This window comes from Borostomias antarcticus (assembly GCF_949987555.1).
Source record: "Borostomias antarcticus genome assembly, chromosome: 16".
Classification (NCBI taxonomy): Eukaryota; Metazoa; Chordata; class Actinopteri; order Stomiiformes; family Stomiidae; genus Borostomias; species Borostomias antarcticus.
The window spans coordinates 5,406,271-5,416,213 of NC_140249.1; the positions used below are offsets into that span (position 1 = coordinate 5,406,271).

Sequence of the window (9,943 nt, forward strand, 5' to 3'; positions counted from 1 at the left end):
AGACTTTGGGAGGTGGAAATCTCCACAGTCTGGCATCGCGAGACTAGTCCTTGTGGTCTGAGACTCAGACAGGAAAAGAGTGGTTCCGAACGTCCTTTGCCACTTTGACAGTAAACATAGTATACAAGTAAGACTGACTTTTGAACTTTGAAGCTAAAAAAAATATGAGAAGTAAGTGAATCTGGGAACAGTGACAAGATGAAAGCCCCAAGCAGACCAGAGACAGATCTTTGAGTGACGTCAGCGATATGAAGGAGTCACAGAATAGCGCCCAGCAGCTCCGTCATGCTCAAGGCATGCAGCAGAAGGTGAGGGATATTAGTCCCTCTGAGTCACAAAGAATGTCTCGAAACACACACACACTAACACACGTGCGCGTGCGCTGGTGCACCGATTAGCTGTGGCTTTTACATAACTGTTTTACACTGAAGAGATGTATGTTTGAGGCAAGACAATCATTAGCTAAGAGTGCAATGAGCACCCCCTCCCTCCACCCCCCTTCCCCCCTCCCCCCACCCTTCCCCCCACACACACACACACACACCCCCTCCAAAGCCTCCGAAGACACAGTCTGCAGCGTCTGATTGACAGATAAAGTAATAGTTGGCGAAAGAAAGTGAATGGCGCGCAACAGGCTTCCAGGCAGGCCCTCGTCATCGCCTGCGGCGGCTAGAGGAGGAGGAGGAGGAGGCGGCTGAACAAGAAGTAGATAAAGCGTGAGAAACGAGCGGCGGCCATTTGCAAGGTCCCTGGCCAGCGTTTCCTGTTTAGACCGCTGTTCAGTCTCAGGCTAATCCCCTCGCTGGGAGCGGCGTTCTCAGGACGCTTACGTGACCCGGCCAGAGAACCAGAGATCCAGAGCAGATTTAAGGCATTAAGATTCATTGTGGGCAGTTTTCTCTACACTGCAGTCTTAAAAACGTGTCTTAAAGACTTAACTGCTCCTGGAGGACTATGGGGGAAGGTGAACCAGTGAGTCTGGTGTTAACAGTCGCCCTGTTAATAAAGTTAAAGTTTCAATTATGGAGTTTTGGAATGTGAGTATAAAGTGAATCAGCAATCCCATTCACCAGATCAGGAAGGCCTACATTACAAACCTTATAGGCTAATGTTGTTTTTTTATCAACATGATAGGCTAATAAATGTAGCCATAAGGAGTTGGTATTTGCAAATATTCCATCTTAAAAAAAGTTTGGAGGATCTCCAATAATTGACCTACCACCACATGTTTGTGTCTGGTCTTCTCCTATAAGAAATACACTCACCAGTCTCTTTACCAGACTTCTGGAAGTGGAATGCTGAAATCTTCCTTGAACCCCAGATGATGGTTTCCATAGGAACACAATAAACAGCGAGGCTGTGGAGGAGCGCTCGAGGACCGGGAGCACGGGGAGTTTGTGCATTAAAGCCATGAATGGCGGTGAGGAGGATATATAAAGGCTTAATGGACGCGTAATTATGTCGTTATTAACTATGTGCTGGATGCAATGTGAAGCAGTGCAGTGTGCGGCACGCAGCAAAGCTCGCTACAAAATGTTTTTATTATTATTATTATTGTTATTATTATTATTATTATTATTAATATTGTTATTGTTGTTATTGTTGTTATTGTTGTTATTGTTGTTATTGTTGTTATTGTTGTTATTGTTGTTATTGCTATTATTAACTGCTATTATTATTGTTATGATTATGATTCTATTTTTACTGAAAAAATACATCACTGTGTAAAAACAGACTTAGTCAGTTGGGCGGGTGACCTACAACTGCACATGCACGCAAAACACCAGGACGCGCGCGCGCCCTCTCCAAGTCGAAACACGAACCTATCTGTGCCTCTTTCTTGTCAGGCGTTCGTAATTAATTTATGACGGAGGGAAAGCGCTGTATATCGTGCATGACATTGCCTGATATGAATTTCAATCTGGGGCGCGTTTTGGAAAAGGACTTAAATCCCAACATGCTAGGGAGAATCTGTGTTATTCACTTGGTCAAATAAATTAGAACGTTCCAAAAACCAGGGGGGAAAAGAAAAGGAAAAAAAAGCTGCGCGCAATGTGTTTCCCTTTTCTCCCCAGTGAGGGGGGAGGAGGGGGTTTATCTAAGGTGTTTGAGACATCGGAGTTGGGTGGGGGCAGAGAGGGGGAGGTAGGGAGGGTAAATTGGGCGGACACATAAAAACTGCGAGGGGCAATAGATGCCTGATCAGTTGGAGAGTCTCCGCGTCCGCGCAGCGTTCCGCCCTCGTGAACTTCTGGAGATAGGAACCCCGCTGCAAACCCAGAGAATTCACACCGCCTCTGTCTGTCTCCGACTATAGTCTCGCCTTTTGTGTTTTTCAGAGGGGCCGTTGAGGAATTAAAGAGCCGACGCCACCGAACTTACTTATCCACAGAGCTCACTCTGCGTTTTCAGTACATGGTTTACACCTGGACTGCCGTTGCGTGGGGAAAACTCGCACCTTCTTTTGTCATATTCACTTCAATCGAGGATACCTGTACCTCTACTGATGGTAAGCGTTGACTTTACCTCTGTGGCATAGGCTATCTAATTGACATTGTCCTCATAAAATAAGTAGCATGTACAAAACCACAGAGTGGGTTGAATGGCACAGTCTTCAACTTTCTTTTTGCTTTGACAAAACAAGGCTACATAGGCTTCAGGAGTTGGTCCGTAGACCGTCCAGCCTCTCAGCTCCACTCTTAAATGGCTAAACAAACAAAACGTCGAAAACAGAACATTTTATTCGTGGTACTGGATATCAAATCACCAGTATTTATTGCCACGAATGTATTTTCCGTGAATGTCTCTGGAGTGAGATAAATAGCTCACGGTGTCGACGTGTAGCAGGTTACATGCTGTGCCTGTGCCAGAGTGCGTTCACAATCTGGAGAAACTCGTCTAATGAGGTCATTTTCAGCTGAGGTCTCACGGGAGACTCTATTTTCTAGTTTCCCAACGTATTAATTATTGTGCAAGTTTATTTGTTATGGTTTTTCTTTAAGTGGCTTTCTAAAAACGTGTCAATCGTTCCTGTGAGCAGGCACCTGTACGCACAATGAGTCGCCCCAATGCGCGCGTGTTTCTCAGGTGTTTGGAACGACCACCGACACGTTAACAACAGATTATTGATCCACATTTTGCCTTGTTGATGTGGAGTTGAAAGATTTTCGACCTGATCTATCCAATCTATATCTTGTTGACCATGAGATTAGGCCTATTAGAATAGAATCGAGCAGTCCGTCAACGGTTTATAAATAAATAATAATAAAAAACACATTACAAAGTATTTTGCAATAGAATGTTTTAGATTAACAAATGGCCACAGATATTTAGTGTTTCAACAGAAACTACAATATTTTAAAACGCCATAGATGTAGATTACATTCTAAAAAGTTATTATATAACATCAACTTAATTAGCCTAAACATTTAACGCTATCTGTTGTTTTATTACAAGCCTACTAATACACTTCTCACTGTTAATATCTATCGAACGTTACATTATCGAATGTAGGCATTATTTATCATTGTTGATATAATGCAGTGCATATGCTGGTTATATAGGCTGGGCCCATAGGCTCTACGGACCCGCGCCGAAGCGCAGGCACTTAAACTGTCCAATCTGAGGCGTCCACTTCAAAACTCTGTTTCACGGTGGGGAATAAGGTTTCATCGCCGTTGCTTCGCTTCTGTTTATTTTGACTTGTCTGAGGAGGATGATGAACACCTACGGAGTTTATTCCCAAATTAACTCAAATAGACATTTCATGTTGCCAGAGATTTTGAGATGTATCCCCTCTGCTATGCAGCACGAGGGAACCCCCCCCCCTTCCTAAAAAAGAACAAAAAAGAGCAAAGGGTATCTATTTAAATTGGATCATAAGCTGTTCCATTATCAAGAGCGATCTACCGGGAGCGCCCAGGGGCTACTGTGTATATCAACTATTGTACTGGAGAACCCAGGCTACTGTGTATATCAACTATGGTACTTGACATTGCCAAGCCCGGTTGTTGTGTTTCGTCTATTTTCGTTCTTTGTTACAGGGAGTACATGCAACATGTTTGGAAGGGAATTATTCTCTCGAAAGACATTATTCATGATCAGAGTCAGAACAGGAGTAACCGCTCCAGATCGCAGCCAGACACAACGATTCCGCTGCCTCCCAGTGATCTTGCTGACTGTGTGAATGTTCTGTGAAATTGCATTGAGAGTACAAAATAGGTTTTACCTAAACAAAAAAATGTGCAAGGTCACAACACGTCATTCAAACGTTTACTACTCTTTTTGAGCCACTTTTCATTTGCATTGTCGGTTATCATCTGCATTAGTAGGCTATAATAAAAATGTAGGCTACAATTTTACAGAAAGGGCTTTTGTGTAACTTGCTCCTGCTGTGTGCATTGAATAGGTCTACAATCACACAACTGTTTAAAAACCATTTGCTGTCATTTGTATCCCCAATGTATTGCAAGGAATAGATCAAGCTGAGTTTTCCTTGAAGAAAAAAAGTAACTTAAGGCCTAAAGTTGTAAAACATGGCTGGGTTTGATTCATAACTTCAGCATCAAATGTTGCATGAAATAGAAACATTGAATAAGAATACTGTTGCAGAGTACAGACAAGAAAAGACCAGGGTAAATATAGAATTGAAGTAGCAGACAGAGAATTAGCAACATTGTGCTTTGCTTACATGAGGGCATGGCGGATATAATGCTAAAATTGGGCCCTTGACTATTGTCTCTTCCCCTGGTAACCCCCCCCTCCTCCTCCTCCTCCTCCTCATCCTCCTCCCACCATCCCTGTCAAATTCCTCAAGAAACACATCCAGAGGGCCATGTGTATAGTCTGATCACATTATCTCTGGTCAGTGAGAGAGAGGGAGTTAGGGAGGGAGAGAGAGAGGGAGTTAGGGAGGGAGAGAGAGAGGGAGTTATGGAGGGGGGAGAGAGAGAGCGAGAGAGGGAAAGACGGAGAGAGGGGGAGATACAGGGAGGCCTAGGGAGAACCAAGCCAAGCTAAGCCAAGCCAGGCCAAGAGAAGTTAACTGCTGAGACCTAATTGCACCCTGGAACACATTTGTTTCAAAATATGCATAGCTGTCTCTTTAGTCCTGTTCGAACATCTGAAAACCCCCAGATCGCTTCCAAACCAGCCCTTTCCCATCGCGCTCTCTCTCAGCGCACAGCTGAACCTCTCCAGGAGGAATGAAAACACCACAGGTCACCAGCTGTTCTGTTCACCTGTAGAGACATTACTGGTATGAAGTGTTTTCCAGTACTGATGGCGGTTCTCACTTTTACTAGAACAGAACAAGGCTGGAGGTGGAATGTGATAACATTTTTGTATCATCGCCAGCTCTCCCTCTATATCTGCCACACACACACACACACGTGCGTGCAGCTTCTTCCCCCACCGCGCCGCTAGGAGAAGACTCTGGTCTTAGCGAGGGCCGTGGTCAGTGGCTGGTTACAGTTGCAAGGCATTCTGGGCCGGTAGCGCACTGTTGAGAGCGGCATGAACCCTCTAATCATGGGAGAGGCCGTCCCTCCCTGTACAATGACCGCTTGTTGTCAGAGATGCACACACACGTTACCCCCCCCCCACACACACACACAAGTTACCCCCCCACCCCCACACACACGTTACACCCCCCCCCCTCCTCCCCCATATTCAGGAACCCTCTTCACTCCCTGCCATGTTTCTCACAGACAGGCACACACACACACACACACTTCACACATACACAATTCTCATAAACACTCACACACCACTCTGCTCTCTCTCACTCTCTCTCTCCCTCTCTCGCACACACACACATATACCATTCTTGCAAACACACACACACTCACACACACACACACACACTCCTACTCCCTACTCCATTCTCTCTCTCTTTCCTTCTCTCTCTCTCTCACACACACACACACACATACACACCAATCTACTTTTCGAGATCTGGGGGTCACGCTGGGGTCAACGTTAAATCCTGTTACCAAAAAGATTTCCTTGATTGCATGTACAGCGAGCCATGGAAGGACCAGGATAAACACAGAGATATGAACCATGATACTCCAATACACACACACACACACACACACACACACACACACACACACACACACACACACACTCTCACAGACACACCACACATAATGTTCTTGTTAATGTGCATCTTTGCTGTTGTAATGCTTGGCGGCGTTCCAGCGGACAGAACGCCGAGTGATGACGGAAGACCTGCGTGGCTCTGGGGCTTTGAGCTGCGTCGGAGCGCCCAGGCCCACTTTCACAAACACTACTTCATGTCCCTTTTTAACAAGAGCTTCAATTGGCCCGAGTTGTTCTGCTGAGACCGAGGAACACGCCCTGGAAATGGGGGGTGATTGTTTTAGGTAGTGAAGGATTGTTTGAGACTCATATGACTTTTTGAATCACTTTATATATATATATATATATATATATATATATATATAATAAACAGCAAAACTGTTCTTTATGAGTCGACTGAAGGAAAATGAAAGGTGTGTCTGTCCTATGTGGGCTGTCTTCTCACCTGGAGAAGCCGTCCTGGTCTCTGAGGTCTGGCTGTGGCTCAGAAGTAGAGGGGGTCGTCCAATGGCCGTAGGGTTGGCGGTTCGAATCCCATCCTGTCCATATGTCAAAGTGTCCTTTGACATGTGAACAGCTCCCTCCTCCCTCCAGGTCATGGTCAAACCCTACATCCTGACCGCTACGCTCTGCTACCTCGGGGCGTCTGGTTGCCCCGTCACTCCGAGGCCATTGCGGTCGATCGTCACGGTCACGGCTCTTCTCTGTCCTGGCCCCGCAGTGGTGGAATGAACTTCCCACTGACGTCAGGACAGCAGAGTCGCTGCACATCTTTCACCACAGGCTCAAAACTCACCTCTTCAAAAAGTACTACCATGATCCTCCCTCTTAAGCACCTATTATATTTTTAGATTGCTATTCTTGCACTTTTCCTTCAGCACTAAATCATGCTCTTAGTCACTTGTTTTAGAAAGGAGATGCACTTGTGAGTTCTGGCAAATGCAATTATTGTAAGTCGCTTTGGATAAAAGCGTCAGCTAAATGACTGTAATGTAATGCCCTTGGTTAAGACACTGAACCCCAAATTGCACCGAATAAGCAGGCTAGCACCTTGCATGGCAGCTGCCGCCATTGGTGTGTGAATGTGTGTGTGTGTGAATGGATGAATGACAGGCCTTCATTGTAAAGCGCTTTGGATAAAAAGTTATAATTATAAGTGCCGTCCATCTACCATTCACCATTCTCACCGTCGTGTTCTCAGGGTTCCGGCTGTGTTCTGTCCTCTCACCTGGAGGAGCTGTTCTGTTCTCAGGGTTCCGGCTGTGTTCTGTCCTCTCACCTGGAGGAGCTGTTCTGTTCTCAGGGTTCCGGCTGTGTTCTGTCCTCTCACCTGGAGGAGCTGTTCTGTTCTCAGGGTTCCGGCTGTGTTCTGTCCTCTCACCTGGAGGAGCTGTTCTGTTCTCAGGGTTCCGGCTGTGTTCTGTCCTCTCACCTGGAGGAGCTGTTCTGTTCTCAGGGTTCCGGCTGTGTTCTGTCCTCTCACCTGGAGGAGCTGTTCTGTTCTCAGGGCCCTCAGGCCGCACTGCAGCTCAGACAGTCAGAGGGTTTAGAGACAGACCACCATTTTTTAAGTTATAAAATACTGCGTCGTTGGAAGTATTGGACACACTGACCGCTGGATACTGTGCGTCTGTGATGGTGGAGTGGGCGGACAGGACAGAGACCAGCGTGGCCGGCCGGGCCTCTCTACTGATGACTAGGTGGTCAGAGACCAGCAGGCCTGTCATCAGTGGTAGAGGGAGGCTGAGGCCCCCCCCTCCTTGTCAGGGGTCGGTGGGCGATCACAGTCTGGTGTGTGTGTGTGTGTGTGTGTGTGTGTGTGTGTGTGTGTGTGACGTGGTGGGGGGGGGGGGGGTGTCAGAGAGGTCGTTTTGAGCACCTTTTGTTGAAAAGTGAGCAGAACCCTTTGGGATGCAGATTGATCTCTCTCCGACTCAGCACTCTGCGTGTGTGTGTGTGTGTGTGTGTGTGTGTGTGTGTGTGTCTGCCTGTCTGTCTGTGTGTCTGTTGGTCTCTTTGTGTCTGTCTCTGTAGAGGCAGACAGGCAGTGACAGCCTTTGACAAGGACTCAATTTTATAAATTGACAGCTGAGGTGTTTTAAACATTTCTGGTATATTAACTCTGTGTTGCCTGTTGTCTGTTTTCATAATGGCCTCTACTTCCCCCCTGGTTCTGTTGTCATAGAAACAAGCATCCTGTATGTGGCGTGTTACAGGAGTGAGCTCCTCTCTCATCCTCTGATGTTCCTGCTACAGTGCAACATTCGTATAACCTTTTAACCCTCATGTGATTAGCCTTTCATATACACACCTTTAGCCTTTAGTACACACACACACAAAGCACACACACAAAACACACACATGTGTCCGGGTCTCTAACGTGTTGTCTCTCCCGTGTTTGTGTCCAGGAACAGGGTCACGCCATCGTTCCCAGGCAGCGCCGCAGTACCTCCTAACATTTCCCCGAGGAACGCGTCCATCGCCGGCTCCCATCAAACATGGACTGTTTTCCCATGCTTTATTTCCTGTCGGTAAGCGAAGCCCAACGCCGATCCCAGCACCGTGTGACCCGATGTGCCGTCGCTAGCACGCATCTCTACTCCTCCCTTCTCTTCTTCTCTTCCCTCTCTTCTCTGTCCGTCATCTCCGGTTCCCTGAGGTCGTAGGTCATGTTCTCTGAGCCGGTTCCCTGAGGTCGTAGGTCATGTTCTCTGAGCTGGTTCCCTGAGGTCGTAGGTCATGTTCTCTGAGCTGGTTCCCTGAGGTCGTAGGTCTGTCATGTTCTCTGAGCTGGTTCCCTGAGGTCGTAGGTCATGTTCTCTGAGCTGGTTCCCTGAGGTCGTAGGTCATGTTCTCTGAGCTGGTTCCCTGAGGTCGTAGGTCTGTCATGTTCTCTGAGCTGGTTCCCTGAGGTCGTAGGTCTGTCATGTTCTCTGAGCTGGTTCCCTGAGGTCGTAGGTCATGTTCTCTGAGCTGGTTCCCTGAGGTCGTAGGTCATGTTCTCTGAGCCGGTTCCCTGAGGTCGTAGGTCTGTCATGTTCTCTGAGCTGGTTCCCTGAGGTCGTAGGTCTGTCATGTTCTCTGAGACGGTTCCCTGAGGTCCTAGGTCTGTCATGTTCTCTGAGCCGGTTCCCTGAGGTCGTAGGTCGGTCATGTTCTTTGAGCTGGTTCCCTGAGGTCGTAGGTCGGTCATGTTCTCTGAGCTGGCTGGATGCTCCGGGCGTGTCTGTCAGGCCCTGGCGCTGGTGAAAGGATGACCTTCTTGTCTGTGTCCTACAAGGGGGAAAACCTGGGAGGAATGTGGAGCACATGGCGCTTTGTTTGACCGCTGAGACTCCAGCTCCTTATTGAGTTAAGAATTTAAGAATTGACTGTGACCTCAGGGCTGGTTCTCTCATACTGGTCTAATCATCGTGGAGGAGGGGGAGGGGGAGGGGGAGGGGGGAGGGGGAGGGGGGAGGAATGGCCCTCGGATTCCATTCAAAAAGCCGCGTTCTTAAAGCAGCTGTTTACCTTGGGAGGAAGTCGCCAGAGATAAAGTGCCTCGCGCGGCTATCTGATCGGAGGCCATTTTACTGTAAACAAACCGAAGCGCACCATTAGAGCCAATCAGAGCTCTCCGGCTGTGGGAACTTCAGGGAAGGGGGCTTCGAGAGGGAGCCGGCGCTAGGAATTGTGGGATGGATGGAGCGAGAGGGGACGCGTGTTTAATGTCACTCTCTCTCTCTCTCTCTCCATCTCTCTCCCTCTTTCTTCCCTCTCTCGCTGTCTCTCTCGTACGCCCCCCAACCCCCCCCCCCCCCCGTTCCACCTTCTCTCTCTCTCCCCCCCCCATCTC

The 9,943-nt window shown here is 47.7% G+C and overlaps 1 protein-coding gene across 1 annotated transcript in view; it reads left to right on the plus strand.

Annotated features, from left to right (window-relative positions):
• The first annotated feature begins 2,312 nt into the window (after nucleotides 1–2,312).
• Nucleotides 2,313–9,943, plus strand: part of bmp4 (bone morphogenetic protein 4) — a 13,551-nt gene continuing 5,920 nt past the window's right edge. Inside the window, exons 1-2 of the mRNA XM_084450633.1 lie at nucleotides 2,313–2,509; nucleotides 8,514–8,636. The gene's annotated coding sequence lies outside the window, so the exon portion shown is untranslated. The remainder of the gene's footprint in view (nucleotides 2,510–8,513; nucleotides 8,637–9,943) is intronic.